Below are 22,804 nucleotides of genomic sequence, written 5' to 3' on the forward strand. Positions count from 1 at the left end.
TTTGAGCGTATTTTTCTATTTTATGTTTTTATTATCTCACTTTCTCTATTAGTATTTTTTCTTTCCCTTCCTTGTTGCCATGCAGAACTTCACACAGGTAGGTGGAGAAAGCTGCAAGGCCAAGAGAATCTAAAAGCCAATGTGTACAGGGGTAACTTCACAGTCTTCAGCTTTCAGAAGGGTATTTTTGCACATGCAAGTGGAGGAAGTTCTTTGCACTATGTGTGTCACTGTGAGCATTTTAGTAAAAATTGATTTGAGTTTGTGTATTTGTTGTTCTTTCCGAGTCACTAAAGTGTAACAAAGCTACTCAACAAGAAGCGCTGGGTGAGTTCTGGGTTGCTACTGTCTCGCTCAAGTACCAGTGGAAAGTGGATCTCTTAGCAAGGAGGAAAAGCTTTTCTCTTCCTGTATGGGGGAGTGACTCCACCGACTGCGGTGCAATGAGTCACTCGAGTTGTTAATTGCTATAAGTAGCATAGAAAAAGAGTGGGGTGAAGCAATGGGCTATGACATAACAGAGAGAAGATGGTGGAAAGCTCTTTAGAAATGCCAGTATGGCCTCCTGATTAATCTGTACTTCAAAATGTCCTCCAGCGTGGAGAGGTAATGATAGGCCAGAAGGATGTGAGATACTGCTTTTGTGGCTATCAGGGCAGGAGACAGGCTGGAGTAAATGCATCCCAGGCTCTGGAATTTTACAAACTATTTACAGCTCGTCTCGTTTAAGCGGTGTTAAGGGTGGGTGTCAGAGAACAAAAAGCAGAGGAGCAAAGTGTGAAAGGGACATTTGTCCACTCACTGTTCCTATAAATGAGGAGAGGGAAGTAGTAGATTGCTGGCCAGGATAACATAGTAACGCCGTGGCACACAGCCTGTATTTGTTGGTTGTTTTCCCAAATGCAGGCCTCTTTTCCCTTTAGTATATATAAGAATGTAATAAAGGTTATTATTTGAGAGAAAGAAGGAGAGTGCCGGCCCCCGGGGAATTCATGGTTAGTTGTGAACCTTTCCCTGGTTTCAAAATGAAGTCTGGAGCTGTGGTAGTTTCCAAGGATCTGGCCGATGTTTGGAGATGTTCTCTGATGCACGGAATCAGACTCTACAACTCAAGGAAAGTTGTAAAGCAGGTATGTAGACAAGAAGTTTTCGAAGCTAGCAGATGTTCGGGAGGCACTGTCTCCAAACTAACCGATAAGTAGAAAGAAGGGGAGAAATAATTCACTCATGTTAGTAGGGGCACTAAATTCTGTTATCTCACCATAGACTTACAACACAAACATTGTTCTCAGTTGGGTTAAAACTATTTTAACCCTACATTTTCCAGGCACTTGCTTTCCTTGTATCACCTCCACCGCTGAGACAGCTACAGCTGAAGTGGCACCAAACACACAAAATGGGAAAGGAAAAACCCCTATTAAATATACTGTAATATAAATCAGTTGATCATCTGTGGAGCTGCATTAATGGGGGATGCAAATATGATTTTAATACGACTTTTTTTGTGTGTTAAGGAAGGTAGTGATTGTTAACCTTTATAAGCTTCAATTCGGAAACACTTTGTGTTCATGTTCTGAAATGTTTTTTTCCCCACTACTATTTCACTACTGTTCCTAACTTCGAGATGATGATTATTTCAGCCTCTTAGTAGCAGCATTTTCAGGTGCACTGTCTTTGTTTCCAATATTAAATATTGCAAAATCTCAAGATTTTCTGCAAAATCGCACTTGCTTTATTCAGCTCATTTCATTACCTCCTGACAGCTCCCCCAGTTTGTATTTTTCTAATTTATTTCTTAACAGAAATGTAATGAGACTGTAATGAGAAGCTATAATTAGTATTAATGAGGCTTCCTGGAACGACCAGTCACCAAAACACTTTTCTGTCACTACAACATTTTACCGTCCCTAAAAATAACAAGGTTTCTGCTCCTCCGGCTGCCTCCTTCCCCCGATACCCATGCGGAAGGCTAGCTGCTGAAGGCAGCCGCTCCCCTTCACAGCGGCTGTGCCGAGCCAGGGCTTCCCTGGTGCTTCCAGCACCCTCCGGCCCCACAGGAGTTCCATGGGGAGAACGACGCGAGGCTTCGATGGCGGCCGCCCGCCCGCCACGCCAGGGGGCGCTGTTGGCGCAGGCGGCCCGGCCCGGCCCGGCTGGGCGCTGGCTCCTGAGCGGGGAGGCTGGTGCTGCGGAGCCCCGTGGTTAGAGGCTCTGGCCTCCGCAGCGCCTTGCTTTGGGTGTACAAACTAGGATTTGGCACATCTTAAACCTTGCTCCGTCACGAATAGGAGCAGCAGCTCGTCGTGTGCAGATGTGGCACACCAGGCTCTTCGTTCGGGGGTGAATCGGGAATAATGCCAGTTAAATCAGTGGAGTGACAGCGGGTCACGCTGGGATCAGACACGGTATGGTTTAATGTTGAATTATTTGGCAAGGACACACTTTTTTAGTACTTACTTTAACCAAAATCCATCTGAAAATGCTGCTACTTCGGATGTAGCAAATTAGATTAAAAATATTTTTTAATTCCTACATTATCTTACGCTATTGCCAATATATTGAAGTTTTGATAGGTGATTTAAGTAAGGCCATTATAGGAAAAGGGGGTGTATTGTTCAACAAATAATTAGTCTATATCTTTGGAATTTTATAAAAGCACTGAATAACAGTTGTTAATGCTTGTTGAGTATCTTTAGTATGCACAATTCATAGAGCTTTGCAAATCATTATAAGCATTATATTGTTTCACAAACAATGCCATTTACGTCACAGAGAATTCAAGAGACACATAGAGAAGACTGCTGAGAAGACTGGAAATAATGAGCTCATCCTCCAGCCCCATTTTGATGCATCTTTGACCCACAAAGCGGGTAGTGCTTGATAGGCAGGTAGGGCTGGTAATCCTGGCCTTCTGAGGAGGTTACAAATTGCATGCAGTAAACCTTAGAATCTGTGGTGTTCACATCAGGCTCAGAAAACTACCCCTGGTTTCAGTATTTATGGGAATACACCTGACATCTGCTGGAAAGGAGGGCTCCTTGCTGTCAGCTCAGTATTCTGAGGGTATAGAATATAGTAAGGAAAGTGTATGTCTGACCTCCATGTCAAAGTTAAATTACCCTGATGTTTCTCCCTGCAGTTCTTCTGGGGAGGTTGGGAAGCCTCTGGGTGTCAACACTGACCTTATCCTTACTCTCTGAGAACAGAATGTTGTGGACTAACTAGTAACACTACTGAATGATGAGGTCTTCATTTTCCATAGTTACCTGAGTTTTAGGGAACCAAATCTAACCTTACTCTGTCAATAGCCAACTGCAAACCTTCATTACCTTTTGTAGAGTTAGCATCAAGTCCCTTGGCCTGGTTCTTCCAGAGACCTCCAGGCAGTTTTAGATAACTGTTCTCATAATATCATTTGTCAGACCAAAGTTTTTACTTACACAAGACCAGAAGAGCAGTCATCATCCCATTGCCAAGTCATGCTTTCAATGGGAGCACAGGGAAAGAAAACTGTTACTAGACCTTTCAACCATTAAATTATTTGAACTAATTTCACCCCCGGTTTAATTCACCAATTATTAAAGTTCCTTTATAAACAGAAGAAGAAATAGTCCTATCCACTGATAAAAAAATGGTTTATGAAATACTTTATTTATAGTAAGTAGTGAAATAAATTGGAAAGAAGCCTTGATTCTGTAAATGTGCACTGTGACTACAAAAATTGCCAGTAAGTCTTTTATATATGGAGTCTCATGAAAGACATAGGGTTTCATTTCCTATTACAGAGGACCAAGTCCATAACAAGCTAAGACATAATGACACTCATCCTGCAGTGTGCACAACTGGGGCCTCAACAATACAGAATATTCTTCAGCATTTTTGTTTAACTTATGTTTAGAGAACTAGGTTTGCATTTCAAGTTGCTGCCTATTTTAATTCTCCTGTTTTGGGGAGTTACTAGTTGGGGGGGGGGGGGAGTTACATTTTAGAAGTCATCTGCTTTGTTCCTTCTGAACTGTGCTCTTCAAGATGTTTCAAGTTTGACACCAAAAAATTGAGATGCTTGTGACTTCTGATGCTTTGATAGCTGTACAGAGTGGATTACTGTTAAATGTATCTTGATTGAAGTCAGTGCAGTTCATAACTTCTTTGCCTAGAGTTAGCTGGAGTGGCCTGCAGCTGCTCCACTGGAATCTGTGGGTGTTTTTTTAGCTTCGACACTGAAATCTGTGGGTGTTTTTTAGCTTTGACACCCCACGAGCCTGGCTGTGCTCTCACCTCGAGGCTATGCAGCTGGTTTTGGTGGTACTTAGCTGGCTATGATAACATCATATTAGTCAGAACAATGAGGAGGCAAAAGCAGAGCTAAAATTGAAGCTTTAAGGATCTGACTCATTCGGTTTCTGGCACAAGGAGGTGCAAATTGCACTTCCTGGGTTTGCAGCACACCTAGCAAACCTCAATTATGGCACACCACAAATGCCCTATGCTGTGAGAAGGCCTGCTCCCTGGCCCAGCGGATATCTAACTCGCATGTTGTTGCTTCTCATTGCTAATTTGATGTTGGCAGGAGCTTCTTCTAGGGTGTTAGCTGAATGAAGGCTTTGTGTTGCTGCAAATCTCCTTACCCGTTTTGGAGTCTCTGCTCCCTGTCATCTAGAGAGGACAGCTTGTAGTAACAGTATCCTTATAAGCTTCAGTTGGACAGTATCATGACAGACGTAAGTCCCCCATCTTCTGTGCCTTTACCTTTTGATATTGATAGGTGGAGTACTAGTAATTGCGGTATCACTTATGGCGGTAATAACAAGCACATTGCCTAGTGTTTACTTTCTCAGAAATGGCAATAAACCTCCTTCCCATGTGTTCTATCTGCTCCATCAATCAGAATAATTTTGTTACCCCATTTCCATATAATTCTATCCAAAAAAAAGCTCAAAGCTGGCAAGTATTATGCCATCTTGCTGAAAGTATATTGCAGCCCCTTTCAAGTCACAAGCCCTGTCTGAGAAATATCAACAAAATGTACTGCACTGTAGTAATGCAAGTCAGACTCAGCATATACTGTGCATTGAAATAGCTATAAGGCATGCTGAGCATGAGGAACCAGCAAAAGAAAATTTGGTCTGCCAATCTGTGATGGCTATTACAAAGGAGGAGCTTTGGAGGGCAAATCGGACAAGATGGTAAACACATTTTACCCAAAGCCCTTGACATTACACAAAATACTCTGGTGCAGATACCCCTGCTTGCTCCTGTTTCCTACACAGGAGATACCAGCTTGAAAGTTAATAGATGTAGCAATCATGAGAGTATAAGATGAGTTACAGCAGTAATCTGATTTTCATTTCCTTTAAATCTTTCAGAATTTATTTATCAGTATAATACCAGTGTAATGTCAATTACTAGTGTCTGGAATAATACAACTGACATATATCATGGGTTTATTATTTTGCGTAAGTCCCCAAAATGGATGAGTTTTACTACTATAGATAGTCTAACTAAAAACTCCAAATGAAATCTTTGATGCTGTTGAAATGAAGCTTTAGTTTCACACATAAACATTGGTAATGCATAAATGTGTTTCATTTCCTATCAATCAAGTTCAGTACCAACATTTTTTAAAACTTTTGTAATATTGGAAAATCCACAAGGTAAGGACTTCTATACCAGGAAATTCCTTCAACTATGGCAGAGGGCTACGGAAAATTTCCTAGAAAACAGAAATATTCCTAGAAGAAAATTCCTAGAATATCCTAGAACGGTATCAGTGTGGCACTGAGTGACACACGATCTAGACTTTACAAGATGTCCTGGAATGTGATGAAGCCCATGAAATGTTTAACTGTTAAATTAAGGTATTCTGTCTCTCAGTGTCTGCTAAGATGATCCTAGCTCTGCTCTTGGTTACTTTGATAGTTGAACAATCTACCCAATTCAGACAGTTCAAAGGTGGCATAAAACTTTGGCATCTCAGAAATCCTGTTTCTTCAGCCAGATAAGTAAAACCTGTGGGGCTTTGTTTCAGTATTTCTTTCCCACATGTAATTACTATTAAGCTGATGTAGTCACAGTAGTGTAAAACCAGTCCAATATAAATAAGAGCAAAAGACTGATTTCCTTTGTGGCAGATAAAAACAAAATCTTGTTTCCATGCAAGCGCCTCAGTTCTCAAGTTTCCAGTGAAAATACTGAGGAAGCTCTGATATGCTGAGTCACAGAAGGCCAGTCTGCCATCCCAGACCATGCAATTAATCTTGTATTAAAAAAAATAAAATTAAGTCACTTTTTCAAAGAGTGACATGTATCATAGGTGAAAATACTCTCTGAATATCTAACCAGACAGGTAGTGTAAGGTTACATGGCAGGTGAGTTTTGTTGTAATATGATAATGCTGAGTGTCTGTATTCAATCAGTTTGTGTCATTCATAAAAGATTCACTGTGGTAAGACATACAGATATTCATCATCTCCTGTTTAAGATACTTCTGATTTTGAAGACTATCTCTTACTAGCCACCTTTACATCTAAGTGCAGAGCTGAGGTTCCTGTAAAATTACAACTAGCATGGAGCTGCTCCCCACGCTGGGTGTGAAGCCATGTTTGAGTCTGCGGTGGGTAAAGACTTGCATGAACAGGCCCATGACTTTGTTACAGGAGCTGTGAAAATTCATACACTGAAATCTTACGATATGCCTGCATACTGATCTAAATCAGCATGCAGATCTAAACTGCAGAGAAGACTTTAAGCTACTGTGTCCTTTTCCCCACACATAGGAAATGACCATCTGATAGATGATGACTAAGCAAAGCATTAGTTATGTATGCACATATAAAGCTGACTTTCTAGGGCCCCTGACAACCACAGGAGACAGTGGTTTAATTTTACTATGTCTATTCTGCATATTCTAGGAAAACCAATGGCAGTTTTCTGCTTATTTAATGTATGCTTTCAGTGCGGTCATACTTTTATACAATAAACAGAAGGTAGAGTGCCTACTGTATATATATACATATATATATATGGATGAAGTAGCTAAATGCTCCACTTGCTAAACAGGTTATCCTAGGAGACCAGAAGGCTGATTTGTGACAATGCAGTGCATTTTTAAAAACAGCTCCAAACACCAGTATTGACAGAGTTGAACCGAAGCTGTATGACTGCACAGAGCCCCAGTAATAGAAGCTGGCCTGTGTGAAGCAGTTTGAAGCTTTGGAGCCAGAACTCTGATGTGATGTGGTAGTGTGAGCAGGTTGACAGGAAGAGGCGACTCTATGTCCTGTCAGGGAAGCTGTAGTTGCTGGCCACTGCTTTCCCTTTTGCTTAAATAAAAGAAAAAATGTTAATGTTTCTTTTTATGTGAAAATCCAAGTACACTTTTTGCAGCACATGTAAATCATTTTAAGGCATGCTCATCTCTTCTCCGTGTGCTCAGAGGCCTCATGTATCTGTGGAGACTACACATCACTTTTTTGAATCACGCAGACTCGGTCAGGAGATGCTGGCGGTGCCCCATCCATATACTGTCTGCATTCAGAAGTATTCTTGAAGATTAACTATGGGTGAATTATGTAAACTCCAACTATGCACTTTGTTAAGTCAGAAACTGGATGTAGTACCTGTGTCTATGGCTTACTGTTAGATAAATCTAACACCCAACCACAGGCTGATCTTTGATGTAGTAAAATTTTGGCCACTGTGTTCTCAGAAGCAGCCATATTAGGCTGGAAATCTGCTCAGCTGTAGTAAGCCTATTGGTAAGAGTTGAGTGACAGCTAGCCATGAGCAAAATGAAAGCTTGCATCAGAGTTATTACACGACTTCTGAAAACAGAACTTACGCTCTGAAATTAGCTGCTTCGGAAATGGTTAAACTGGGGTGTTTGTGTGCATATGTACTTGCTTAACTGATGGTCACACGGTAAAATCTGAGACTCCTCGGGTCATTTACAGTATGCTCCTTGCCTCTGAAATGTCTCTTCAGAGTGCTTGTGTCTATACTCAAAAGTTAAAGTCAGTCTTCTCAGTAACGCATAACTTCAGTTAAACATGGGGAGCATCTATTAAAGATACCTGAAAATTTAACACAAAAGAAATTGCAACTTATCTCAAAGAAACCCAGCATTTAACTGCATTCTAAATATTCTGCATTTAAATAAAATTAAGAAAATATTAGAGGTTGGGGAGCATTGAGATACCAAAAATACAAGACCCTGAGATAGCTGAACTTCAGTGGAGGAGCAGTGCTTACAACTGAATAGTTTCAAGGATGTTGTGCACATAACATTTTTAGTTACATGTATTCTTACATGTGGGTTTGGTTGGGGTTTTTTTTAAGTTGGTAAGTAAAGCCAATTGCTAGTGACAGCTGGCAAAGCCAGTTTCTCTTTAAATGAAAAATCTTATCTTGCTGACTAAAATTTCATCTCAAATACTGCTCAGAACCCTCATCTATTTGGATATTAGAAAGCAAACATTCAGAGCAGATTATATTATACTAAGTGCCAGATAGATACTATAATAAATGTAACCTTATTTTTCTAGTAAATGTAGTACTTGTGAAAGATTCTAGAGGCATGGTTTTGGAGGCTGAAATATTTTAGCCATCAGGGTTATTGTACTGCAAGTTTATTTCCCTGTACTACCCATTTGTCAACTGAGGAACCATCAAGAAAGCTCAGAAAGCAGCTTAATCTCTTTGTTTATTCATTGCTTTGTCCTATAAAATAGCATCAAATGAGCCAATTTATCAAAAATGGTGTTTTTTATGATGAGGATACTTTTTATTTCCATTGTTTCTATATTAATCTTTCTGCTAAATGGCCATCAAAAGGTGACAGTTAAGGATATGCTTTGCAGGTTCTGGTATGATATTCTTTCAACCATGAAAACCAATATATCACATGTAGGGGTTACAGTAAAATCAGCTAAAAATGTATGAAGGCAAAGCGCTCTTATTGTGGATAGCTGCTAACCGTGCTTGCAGTTGTGGGGAAAAGTAGCACCAAGCTCATTGCACAAATCATGATACCTTTGGGGTTGTTTCTGGTTTTGTTTCATTTTTTACAGGACCTGGGAGTTGGCTTTAAAGATCACGAACATGTTCAGTAATTTATCAGATGGAAAATGCTCAGTGTCCCAGCATACAGAAAATGTACTAAAACCCATGTCTTTATACAGTTGATTTGTTTTTATTACTTCAGTCAGCTTGCTAATACCAAAAATAGTTTGAGAATGCATTCAAATGAAGAAAGAAGTTCAGTATTTTCTCCTGTGCCATCACCTCCTCTGTTGTTCTCTCTTCTGTAACCTCAGTGCCATCTGCTACACAGCACAAGTACTTGTTGTGAGAACTCCACAGTCTGTACTTTGGATAATCTTCGGAGTACAAGGAGCAAGTGGCAGAAGAATTTTTACTTTGATGGCATGTAACCAGTGTCTTGCTGTATATGCTGTCCTTTGAAATATTTACCACTGGTGCACTCAGTGAAATTCCAAGTCATCATTTATGTCTGGATTATAACAAAGCTTAAGGCTATCTGCCTATTACTAATAGAAGGCATAAAAGAAAGACCGGAAGATACATTAAAAACAGAACCTCCTTGGAGAACTGTGTTTGGAGCTACTTTGGAAGAACAGCTTTTTAATTGTATTCTTATAGTCATCATTGTAATTAGCTACTGCCTTTTCTTGCAGAGATGGAAAACATGCTGGCCATTTAAATAGCTCAAGTAAAAAGGCCACAAAAACTATAATTATTCATGGACTGCAAATGGGTTTGCATCTTCTGCTACTTCTGATAACAGCTGTTGGAAGACACCCTGATAACACTATTTTACATTTAGCAGCCTTTCTTCTTTATTTTTTTGCTCTGTACCTTAGCCCTGTGGTTTATGGTCAGCAAAACAAAGAGCTGCAAACCAAGATACTCAACAGGCAAAGCCTCGATGCACTTACTCACCACAGAGCCCACAGTAATGGCATTGCAGCTATTTAGTTTACTGTTAGGTGACTGATTGTAGATGTAAAACTCTAGCTCTGCCACCTTCTAAGAAAGTGCAGCCATCAGCGCTGTAAAATAGAACCACAGAATCATAGAATGTAGAAAAAGCCTCAGATACCCCTGCACAAAGTGTTTTTATGACACTGGCTGGAACTTAAAGGAATTTGAACTGTTTGACTTTAACAATTTTCATATCCATGTTATTACAACCATACTACTACTAAGCGTGTTATGAAACAAGGTCAAGGAGAAGACAAGTATGAAAATGCTATAGGTTAGCCAAGCGAGATCTACACCAGGATTATTTTTTAAAGAAATGAAAGCCTACTTTCACTGAGCTGTAGTAAAAATGATTATAAAGAATACAGTGGAATCCAGCTGTAGGTAACTATTGTCAGATACAAAAGTAAAACTAGTAAATTAATCTGGGATCATAGCCTTTCTAAATGCAAAATCAACTTGCAGAATCAAGTATCAGAATTGGGTTTAATACTTGGAAAGATGTATGCTGTTTACTCATTACCTTTAGAACAATTAAGATGTTCCTGAACTACCATTTTTTGGTGGATTTGTCCCTTTTACTTTTTAATTCTGAAGTACGTCAAAGTTAGGAAGACAAATCTTATTTATTTATTTAAAGCACTGAGTTCTTGGCCTAACAAGGCTGATACACTGTTGTTGTGGGAACTCTAAAAGTGTTGTGCTTGAGGGAAAGACAAGCATATCTTTTACCTCTTACTTCCCCACATTGACTGTATTCCCTGTATTCCCTGGAAAGCTTAGAGGCTGCCTTTTGCAGTAAGGTAAAGCTAATAAAATCTTTGGGTTTTTATTTGTAGAGAGGCTACCTAGACATAGACATTTGAAATAAATAGACTAATTTTTCTGGGAAATTTTTCTGATATTGTCAACCCCACGAGCCCTCTTCATGAGTATGTACCCCAGAAAATGAACTGTAGCTTTTAAATGATTATAAAACTGAGTCTGGTGTTCACTTGCCTTTTAGTATTTAGGCTTTTAGGGTATGCTTGATTTAGTTTTGATATACACCTGTGAAACGAAAAATTATTTTAAAATAAACAAACACAATTAAAAGCTAATATTCTTCCTAATAATAGGATGCCAGAATCCTATCCCATGATGATCTGAGGAGGAAAAATGTTACACTGTCCTTCAGCATAAAATTTCAATAACCACTGTGTTACTGTATGATTCACTACATACTTACATGCTCAACTTGTGACATTTAAATTTGAAAGCAGTGGCCTTGTGTATGTGACCTTACTTCTGCAGCTCTGACAAGCAGATGAAAAAAGAGAAGAAGAAAACTGCTTATTTAGCAGTGAGTTTACATGAACCAATGAGATTCTCCGCTGAAACCTAAAGTACGAAAAAAAAAAGAGGAAGCATGAGGCAAATCACTTGCCAAATTCTTCTGTGACTGGGCAGCAGATAAGCTGTTTTCAGCTTGGCATTTATTTTAGCTTAATATTATCGTAAGTGCAGCACAATTTGCACAGGATCTGAAAATTAAAGCCAGCTGACAATAAGCCCCACTTTGGAATGAGCCCCTAACTTTAGATATGATAATAGAATCATAGAATAGTTTGGGTTGGAAAGGACTTTAAAGCTCATCTAGTTCCAAACTCCCTGCCATGGGCAGGGACACCTTCCACTAGATCAGGTTGCTCAAAGCCGCATCCAGCCTGGCCTTGAACACTTCTCTGGGGCATCCACAAATTCTCTGGGCAACCTTTTGCCACTGCTTCACCACCCTCACTTTAAAGAATTTCCTTCTAATGTCTAATCTAGATCTACCCTCTTTCAATTTAAAATTGTTCTCCCACATGACATGGAGCTGTTGGAACAAGTCCAGAGGAAGGCCATGAGGATGACTGGGGGCTTGAGCACCTTCCATATGAAAACAGGCCTAGAAAATTGGGGTTGTTCAGCCTGGAGAAGAGAAGCCTGCATGGAGACATCACAGCAGCTTTCCAGTATCTGAAGGGGGCCTATAAGGATGTCAGAGATAGGCTCTTCAGCAGAAGCTGTGGCGATAGGACAAGGGGTAATGGGTTCAAACTTATCAGGGAAGATTTAGGTTAGATATGAGGAGGAAGTTCTTTACTGTAAGGGTGGTGAGGCTCTGGAAGAGGTTGCCCAAAGAAGTGGTTAAATGCTCCATCCCTGGCACTGTTCAAGGCGAAGTAGGACAGACCCTTGGGCAACATGGTCTAGTGTGAGGCGTCCCTTCCCATGGCAGGGGGGCTGGAACTAGATTATGTTAAGGTCCTTTCCAACCCTAACCATTCTATGATTTTGTGATGGGGAAAAAATGTTTCCTGCCTTGCAGTATAACGTAAACACAGAGAATGATATCCAAGTAATGACTTAGGACAAATATGGCCTCAGGTTTGGGTGAAGGCTGGGCCCCGGTTGGAGGCTAGCGCTGCCTGGTGCAAGGCAGGAAGCTGCCTGGAGCTGCCAGCTCTGTGCTGCTCACTGCTGCCCTTGTACAGCCACCACAGAGGGCTGTGGGCTGGGCTCCTCTGTGAGGCCTTTCAGGCTACTCTGGGACTGTGCTTTGCTGAGTGCTTGTTTAAGCCTAGAATTCAGTGAAGAAAATACCACAGCATGTCAGGAACAACACAAAAACTGTAAGGTGTATATTAACACCTACTGATACGTCTTCCAGAGATGTACGCATTTCATCATCATTGAAATGCTGTGTAAAAATATGAAAACAAACTATATAATGGTATCATAGGTCCATATTCACAATGGAAGTTAAAAATTATGTCAGACATACTAGAAAATAAAAGAACAAAGATGTGGGGTTTAATTATTAATATTTTTTTTTACCATAAGAAGATTGTCATTCTGCTGCTTTTCTTATTTCGTCCTGTTATGCAGTGTTGAATCATGGGAGGGGAAAGAAGACGAGGAGTCCTGCTACAGGGAGGTGGGGAAAGTCCGAGCTGATAGATGGAAAATAGTGCTGTCTGTTTGAAGAGTAACGCAGTATGAAGCTGTCCATTCTGAGTATCACTTAACAGCATTGCAAATACAGTACCAGATTTAGAATAACCGCAAATTGAAACCTCAATAGTGGTGGAAACTGTCATCTCTACAGAATTTTGGTAACATGAGTAGGATGAAAGAGAGGGGGTCTCTTCTGAGTGTCTTGTTCACAAGCACTTCTTGCCATGGCAAAGTCTTTTATGTCCTAGATATCAGGAAGCAGTTTTCAATTTTCCTTTTCTATGGCTTCTTTGGGGTTACAGCCTTAGGATCATATGGTCATAAGTTCAGTCACTACTGCAGGTTTATGGTGGCTGTTGTAACTGTAGTAATTTTGGTGTCTTTTAAAGGCAGAGTTTACAGTTACATTAAATTCCAGTTGAGAAACTTTTAGGTAATACCAGATTTTTGCTTGGTTTAATCATTACCAAGGTGATTACAGACCACAAGGTAGGTTAGCCACAGACTTTTTCAAACTTTTTCAAGTTATGCTGCGCAAGATGCTCAACATTCCAGAAGCATCAAATCCTTTTTTTTTCCAATAAAGCTCCTCCTACTGAAAGCAAGGGGTAACGCCAGTGGATTTTTTGTCAAGTAGGCAAAAGCTAATGAGAGGTGTAACTCATTTCTGACTGTTTTCCCTTACCCATATGAGAGTTTTATAACTGCTGCTCTTGCTTTGTTGTGTTTTTATGCTTCAGTTATTCTGCCCTTGCTCTTCCTCTGCATTTGTCCAGACATTGGTGCATTTTATAGCAGCAGAGAAGCTCAAACAGCAGAAGCAGACAACCTGCTTTCCCACAGCAAGGTAATCACAGGATTGAAACGAATGACAACTACATGCAGTGTAGAAAAAAGCAACATAGGGACAGGTTGTCTGCATTCTAATCCTTTTCCTTTTGGTGGATTATGATTGTTATTGCTGCTTATGATAGTCATATATTTTCCACTGTTAATGGAGAGGATACCCTGTGATGATTTATACAGAAGATTTCAGAGTGATGAGGGCTGTTGATGGGTTATCATTTCAAATAATACAAGTTCAAACACCTTGAAGTGTATCTTCAAGCTTGCCTTCACTACGGATGTTCCACTGTCCTCCAACAACACTAGTTCCAGGAAGCTCTCTCAGGCAGTGTGGTTTTGCCCACACATAAAGATAGGGTGGGAGATTTTACACATGCTGATAGGGTCTAAATAGGGTGGAAGCTAGACAGAATAGACCAGCAAGTATATTCTCTTCCACAGATTTTTGGGGGAATTAGTTTTGCTCATTTTATATATTTCAGGAAAAATACTGCTTTTATAGATACTTGTGCCTTTTAGTATTTCTACTCTGAAGTAAAACTGGCATGATGTATATCGTGACTGTACTCTCTAGTGTCTTCAAGTCAGAAGGTTATAGGTTTTGGTGATACGCCTTGTTTTCTATATTCACAAGCACAGCAAGTAGTGTGGTCTCTGACAGAGAAGCACTGTGCATTTTAGTATACTTCTCACTGACAAAGATCCTGGAAATCAGGTTAAGCCCTTACGGGTGTATGTTCAGCCTCGTTCCCTAGGCCTAGAGCTTCAGTAGCACTTACAGTAGGACTGTAGTGACCTCACTGAATGTGCAGTGAAGTAATAGACTGAAATTCAGCTTGAAAAAGAAGCAAATAGATTCTCAGCTGCGTAAAGAGAAGTTGAATTTACATGATTACTTTCCAAAACAGATTCACTCATAGCATTAGATGTTTCCAACAAAACTGGGTAGTGTATTGCTGGCAAAAGATTTTGTGAGCATGCTTTGCTTGGATTGTTCTGCTTTGTCAGTGTGGTTTGGAACACAAAGGCTATTGTTTAAAAAAACATGAATGCTAATTTGCATTCCATTGCTGGATTATTGCACAGGGTGTGGAAAGAAAAAGCAAGCTCTGATATTTAAAAATAAATACATTGTTTTCTTTTCCCTTTCTTCTTCCTCATGCCTGGTTCTCCTTTATTGTAGTATTTCTTCTGCAGACTAAGCTCTTTGAGCCACTTGGGTGTCCTCTAGTACTTTTAAGCAAATGTAAGTACATCCGCAGCTGTGTCTGTAGAATAGAACATAATAGAACATTTCAACTGGAAAGAGCCTACAGAAATAATCTAGTCCAGCTGCCTGTAGTTCATCTAGCAGAACTATATAAATTAAAAAGTGAACGTAACTTACAGAATAAATTCACTGTCTATGAGCAGCGACACCTGCTATATACCTACTCTGAAATTAAAAGGTAATTACAGTATGAAAATCCATATCCAAGCTATTCCAGAAAACTCTGGATGCAATCTATAACACATTACCACCATCTATTGATTGTCAGCCCCAAACCACATGTTCCAGCTGCTTCCATAGCCCTGGGTCTAGCTTTCAAACAGCAAGCAATGTGGTAAAATGGGTGAACTGACTAATATAACCAGAAAGAACCTTACCAAAAGAGGGTTTTCAGTTGAAATGGTGAGCTGGTCTGACTCAACATGCAACCTCATGTGCACTAAGACTACCACAAGGAGGGTGGAAGGAACAGGACACAAGAAAAGAGTGAGACTCTTAGGGACCTGAAGACATGAATAAGCCTCTATTGGACTCACCTGGGTCCTCCCCACCTCTGCCCATGAGCCCAGGGGCTCTATTTAAATTCAGGTGTACCTATTTCTATTGCAGTCATGTTTGTGTGTAAGTCCTGTTGGTCTGGGTCACTGTAGGTTGTACTGATCGCAGATCCGTTGACTGACTTTCCAGCCTGACTGGCTCGCTCTTGTTATTGTAGACCTGCCTGGTGATCATAAGGCTGGGTCTCATCCTGACTGGTAGATTGGCTTCTTGGTTTGATCTCAGCCCTGCACTCCTACTACAGACCTGCCTGGAAATCACAGGGCTGTGTCTGACTTTGTCCTGCAGCCATCAAGGTATCAATGTTGGGAGAAAGACTAAGGATTATTTTTGTCTTGAATAGAGTTCCTGATGTTTGGTAAAGATGAAACTGTTGTGTGTCTTGTTGGGGCCTATATTAAATCAGATGAAGATTAACGAGTGCTGGATTAAGTGTTTTCCAGGATGTTCAGTAATGAAAATACGCCAACACAGCTATTAAATGGTTTTGGGATTTTTGTTGTTGTTTTGAAAAAAAGCTGGAAGTGTTGAAGGACATTGAAATGGTACTTTGACAGGCAAAGTTTTTCCCTTCTACATCCAGCTTGATGTTTTGAAGAAAAGTAGGATACAGTCAAGCTGTCCTCTTATTTGAAGACATAATTATTGAGAGTAATACAGATGACTGGCTGAGGCCTAATGGTCATTACTTAAAATATTGTTTGCTTTTAGACCTGCACCTGAGTGAACTAACATAACCTAGTTATAGCAGATATATATCTACATAAGTATCAGTTCTTGGTGCTTATGAATGATTCTGTGAAGGTCAGTGAGAATTACAAAATAAAAGAACAAGTGAAAGAAACTTACTTGCTCTTAGTCCCCACCAACACTATTTTCTTGACTGGTGAGCACTTTCTCAGAGTAATTAGGAAAGACTTCCAAGACCATGATATGGTGGTTGTATCTGACATTCCACTTCCATTTTTCTGACAACTCCTCTTGTTTGGGATAACCCACTTGTGCATGTGGTTCTGGGTTCTGTTCCTGAGCAGATCACTTAACCTCTCCATCTTTTTCTCTTTCCATCAATGAAATTAGCATAATAATGCAAATTTATCACAGGCAATAGTTAGGCTCAATTAATGCTTGTAATGATCTCTGAGACTGTTGGATAGAACATGCTGTAAAAGTGTACTATTATTGTTAATAGAGCCTTTTGTACAATCGCACTCTAACAAAGCGCTACTACTGCTCACTTGCTTTATTCCAAAAATTTCATTTTAATTCATAAGGACTTAATGGGATACAACTTTGTGTTGGTGCATCCATTTCTCTTCCTGACTCATTCATACCGTCAGAAGAACAGTTTCAGTTCTGAAACATGGAAGAGCTGTGGAGTTTATATGAAGAGAAATGATGTAATTTTATAAGTGACTTAGAACTGAAAACTTTTTAAACAGGTCCTCATTTACACTGACCTCAGTCCTGGCTGAACTAGGTCAGACTTCAGGGACTGATTTGTAGAACAGGTCACTTAAAATGAGGTGCCTGGCTAGTTGGGAATATAAGTGGTCCTTAACCATGGAAACGATGGCAGTGTAAGAGTGGTAGTAGATGAATCTCATTGTATGCCATTGGAGGAAAAAGACTGGTAGGCTAGGATTCATAGCTGATGCTCTTGGGTTTTGGTTACATATGCCAGGTTAATGCTTGGAAGATGAAGGCTTTAGAACTCCCCTCCTATTTGTCAGGAGCAGATGAAAAATGAGGGAACAAGCTTCACAAGTGGACATCCTGGGAGAAATGGCTTGAGCAGGTCTACTGGCCTCAAAGAGCAGCCCACTTAGCATAATGGGTAGTGGAGCTTGAGCAAGTAAACTTGAAATGGTTTTTTTTTGTTGCATTGGTTGTGTATTTGTTAGACTGTTTGGAGCTATGAGACAGTAACCTATACATACGGGGTTTAGGAAGTGAGATTTCTCTGTTCTATTATGTGACATCTGATTTTATCAAATGCTGAGCAGTTTTCTTGAAATTTCCAGAATATTTTCTCTTCTCTTGACATACTTCAGCTTCATAACCCTGCTTGTTCTGGTACTCATATTATTCAAAACTGATTTCTTGGTATTTTTAATGAGAAATGTGCGTTGTTCTTATCTTGTCTGTTCTTCAAAATAGCTGAATCAAACTTTATGGTGTGGGGGGAAATCAATAATTGAGAGAGACCACATCCACAAAACTGATCCTGCTTCAAGTCATATGTTTGAAAAGTAGTTTTCATCAGGAATTGATAAAAGCAAATTTTCTGGTGATATGAGGATATGATGAAATTCCTTGTGCAAATAATATTTTTTTTGTTGTTGTCTGCTCTGAAAAATTTTTCTTCCTTTCTCCCCCGCCCCCAATTTTTATTGCCCTATTTGTCTACTGTCTAGTATTAATAATAACAATTCAGCAAAAATGTCTGAACCTCTCTCCAGGATTTCATGTGACAAAGTGAAGCTTCTTTCCATATGAAGTCTTTCAGTTTGTTGGTCTCTAAATGAAAAGTCTGGCCCTCAAAACTAGAGGAGGAGAAATAATAGGTGATGTGAACATGAAAGTGCTGATCAACACAAGGGAAGCACAGAGAAAGTGTAGGTATGAGTGTCAGGCAAGTTGTGCCATTTAGTACTAAGAAAAATAGAATTGATAAGAACAGAGTAAAAATAGAACACCTAAATTCACCTGTCGGGTAAATCAGCTAGGAGTGATAGGAGACAGAAATCTGAAACCTTTGGCATAGTGTCTGGCAGCAGCTTAGAAAGTAAATAGGGCCTTAGGAGGTATAATTAGAGGGAGCGACCAAGCTCATCAGTAACTGAAGCATTAATCAGGGAAAAAACAAGACAAAGCCACTTGTTATTGCTAACTATCTTGGCTTTCATGGTACACAAAAAATACAGAAATAGAACCTGTAAAGGTGAGTGCAAGTATCTATAAAGGCAACACTTTCTTCAGTTCCTATGGATGAATTTACAGTTTTTAAAGAAATTCTCTTTGCCAGTTTTTACAGTCAATCCCAGGTGTTCTAATTCTTAAAGATTTTATAGTTTATTATAGACTACTAGACTCTAAGCAGCTGCTAAAAGTGTTTCATGAAAAAGCACCTCAATGTATCTTAATACATGACTTCTCTGTGATCCTTCAGTTTAGGCAAGCCCGTGCTTTTTCATAATCTATATATCTATATATATATGATTGCAGATTTATAACACATTGGTACAATGCAGTATATCAGTATACATTTCATAACACGCAAGTATTTGCTACTATTGTAGAATCTCAGGACTTGCCTTTTATAAGAGGAACAATTAAGAATGAAGATCTGTAAATCACATACAGGAATAACTCGGAACAACTGTTTTCTGTCCCAGCAAATAATTGAAGAATTTGTCTAGCCATACAGAGACACAGAATGAATCCTGGAAAAGCCTGGGAAAGCACTTAGCACTTAACTGATTTAGTCTTATCCTTGGGGCAACTTGAGCTAGATGCGTACAGAAATGGAAGTCCAGGGCATGTTAGCTGGATCAGGTATAAAAGTGCTTTACTTTGGCTCTAGAAAGGCAAACTGTTGAGGTTCTATCACCAGTCCTTTTCCCCTTCTCTCTACACGTTTGTTTTCTACAGCCCAACAACAATTAGCTGAGGTTTCAGTACTGAAGGAAGTAGCTTCTAAGTCATGTGGTAAGCAGTAGGATTCCCAACTGAAACCAGGAAAGAAGTCATTTGACTAGCAAGTTCATTGCTAGCCTGAACGTCTGGGTGTACAGATGCTTTACTGAACACGAGTGTTAGGTCAGAGAATTTAGGTCATGATCAAGCGTTTGTGTTTTCTTTTCCAAAGTGACTCTGATTTCCAACTTGAATATTTGTGAGCAACATGGTTTTTAGGAATGGCACTAGTGGAATGAACAGACAAAATTGATGCAGCTAAATTCACGGGCTGAAACAGTTATTCCAGGAGCAGGTTTGTTGAAAGGCTGTAGCTGATTCTGGAATGCACTTTTGGAAACATCCACCCTGGATTCCCAGCTGTGTTTCATGTCCCCTTGTCATTGCTTTGCAGGGGTGGTCTCATAGAACAGTCAACTACAGTTCCTGTGGGCTGGGATTGACTCTATTCTTTGTTTTCTGTATATTGCTCATTTACTTGGCAAACAGTTAAAAAGTTTGGCTTTTTTTAAAATATGTAACTAAGCATAATTCGCACATCCTGGGTTTCTTCTATGGCTAGAGAGACAATTGATTCTCTTGGTCCAGCTTGGGCCTGTGTTGAATAAAGGCAAGTGAGCTGATCCATGTAAAACTGAATGTTTGTCACTTTTTTTCTGTCTGACAGTAGTCTTTCAGATATTTACTGCTGCGAGGTTGGTGACTGGCAGAGTTCCCAGTCTATCAGACTGCCCTCACACGTTTCCTCCTTAGAAGGACAAGGTGTAGCAATATTTTCAGACAAAAATTAGTACAGTTTTAGGGCCTTTATGTGAGTCTTTCTTTCCACAACCTGTCTCCTTTTGCTTCAGCTCTCCAAATGATTGATCTGGAGGTCTAGGACTTTTCCCCTAAGGAACCACATACTGCAAGGTGGAGACTGCAATGCCAAGTGACGCTGGGACTCCTCATTCCTCACTGATTTTGATAAGCTATATTATGTGAGGAGAGATTAGATGTTGAGCAGTGATAAACAGAGGAAGAAGCATCTTTGCAAATAGGAAGCTTGAAAGTGGGAAAGGCTACAGCACAAACGATCTGTGATATCCAGTGAGCATATCTGAAATAGCCTTGCTTCAGGCTGATTGAATGAAGAACTGACATAAGCTCACAGCATGTGCTGAAATAGTCCTGACCTAGCAGAGTCAGGGAATGTTGAAGTCAAGAATCAAGAGAGCCAGTGCCTTGGCACTTGACAGTTTTGGCATAAATCAGGTTAGAACTTAAATCCAAGTTTCTGACTAAGAAATAACATGAATATACCTCTACCTTGAAAATTTGAGCCTACATTGTGAAACCTGCAATTGCAATTTTTTTAATTTATTTATTTACCATGCTATATATTATGCACCTGTAGAAGGGCCTAAAATTTGATTTCTGAACTGAAATTGAGTCTGAAGGAAAGTCATTGCAAATCTAAGCTCAGAAAATTATGACTGATCACTGAAAATGGCCCATTAAAGCAAGGGCATAAAGATTTAACAAGCTCACTTCCCTGTTCACTGAGAGATGTTTATTCCTCTGCTGCATTCTCTGACAGAAGGCTTTTAATATTTCCTAAATCACACAACCCAAAACACCTTGCTGCATTTTCTCCTGGAACAGTATTTCTCTGGGATAATGCGAATGCTGACATCAGGAATGCAGAAAGAGATATATTTGTTGTGATCCTCTGCTGAAATCAGTCTCTTGCTGAAGATCATTGCCTTTAAACAAATGTATTACTTGTTTCCAAAATTGTACTATCATCCTTTCTCATAAACCCAAAAGTGCTATATAAGGCCCTTCCTGAAATCTACAGGACCTATGCCATGGCTTTAAACAGGGCATGACTAGCTTGATCGTATACATTTGATTAAGGGGTGAACACTAAAACCCCCCTCAAAATTCATCCACGTTCTTAATTTAAAGTTGATACATGGTGGCATGTAAATAATCAGACAGCTCTTGCTTTAAAAAGCTTGAAACAACAAAAAGCCAAACAAAGGGTTGCTAAAATCCTAACTTATTTTGTAATCACGTATTGGAATAGCAGTTGTTTTTCCTGGTCTGGTCTGCCTTTTTGCTGGCTGGGTTCCTTTCTGTGTGACAGATGTGCTATTTATGGAAGGGGATTCTGAATATTTTAAAGCACTGACTGTTAGGATCATCTAATTCCCAGCCTTTAAAATGAAGAGAACAAAATGCCAAATAACTTTCCAAAGAAAAACCTCAAAATGACATAGATACCTATTTAATCATTAAAATTATTGAAATCAGATTATTTTGTTACAAGTGAATACGTACGTACAGCAGTCTGGTTGCTGCTGTGCAGCATTTTCTCATTTAACGCAATACTTGTTTTTAAAAGTGAAAACTAATACCAAGTGCTCTTTTAGCTAAAAAAAAAAATAAAAATAAATCGTAGCGTATACAGATTCCTAGAGAGACTATGTGGGAGAAGAGTTGGCTGCTTTATTTCTCAGCTCTATCGGTAGGTCAAATGAAAGATAGTGCTTCTCTTTACAAAATCTGGCCTCTCAAATATCAATTTCAGCAGCTGGCCAGAAACCATTTATATTCAGTTACACATATAGTGAACAATGTTTACCTAAAGAAATCTTTCAGTGCAGTATTTTCAGATCTAACACATTAATCTTCACAATTCTGTTTGTGCATTGGGTATCAGCTTGCGGATTCTGCAGGTAGAGAGATGGGGAGCTGTGATAAGTCACTGAGATAGCGTTTGTGGGATTCTGCTCTCTAAACAGGTACATCTTGTGGTTTGTTTTACCTCACCTGATGGGTTAGCCTTCCAGGAAGGTAATTCAGGTTGTAGTCAACTGCAGCATGGTTGTCTTATTCTTCCCTTGGAGACACAGGGACAATGAAAATACAACCAGTTTTGCTTCTTAGGCATTAAAAATCCAGTTAATAGTTTTTAATGCCTTCTCCCCCCCATCCCCCCCCCTCCCCAGTATGTTTAAGTTTGCAAAATACTTTATTGTATTTTGAAGTTTTCCAGAAAAGCAGCTTTTTAAAAACATTTATAAAAATCTAATTCCCACAATTACTCTTGCAGTCTCTGCAGAGGGTGATACCAATTTAACATATGCGGCTGAACAATATGGATGCTATTAATCTTGGAAGGGAATAGAAAGAAGTTAACTAGGTGACGTGAAATTGTTAATTATGATTACTATTATTTTTTGCAGCTGTGGTTTAATATTTCAAGATTATATATTTTTTTAAAGACTACAGCCCTTTAGTATCTGCATTGACCTCCATGATGTCAGAATGTCATTGTGCAACCGTAGCTAAGAAAAGCCTCCGAGGAGAGAGAGAGAGGGGGAAAAAAAAAACAAAGGAGCTTTGCATCTTCCAATAACATGAGATGTGCATATACAGTACGCAGCATTTTGGAATTCA

The 22,804-nt window shown here is 39.5% G+C and overlaps 1 protein-coding gene across 1 annotated transcript in view; it reads left to right on the top strand.

Moving 5' to 3' along the window:
* The first annotated feature begins 2,172 nt into the window (after nt 1-2,172).
* ZBTB38 (zinc finger and BTB domain containing 38) overlaps nt 2,173-22,804 on the top strand; it is a 45,185-nt gene continuing 24,553 nt past the window's right edge. The window contains exon 1 of the mRNA XM_061365223.1: nt 2,173-2,405. The gene's annotated coding sequence lies outside the window, so the exon portion shown is untranslated. The remainder of the gene's footprint in view (nt 2,406-22,804) is intronic.

The sequence above is a fragment of the Neopsephotus bourkii genome, unplaced genomic scaffold (genome assembly GCF_033783945.1).
Source record: "Neopsephotus bourkii isolate Nb327-2 ecotype Australia unplaced genomic scaffold, CSIRO-AGI_Nbou_v1 NB_1279, whole genome shotgun sequence".
In the NCBI taxonomy this organism is placed as follows: Eukaryota; Metazoa; Chordata; class Aves; order Psittaciformes; family Psittacidae; genus Neopsephotus; species Neopsephotus bourkii.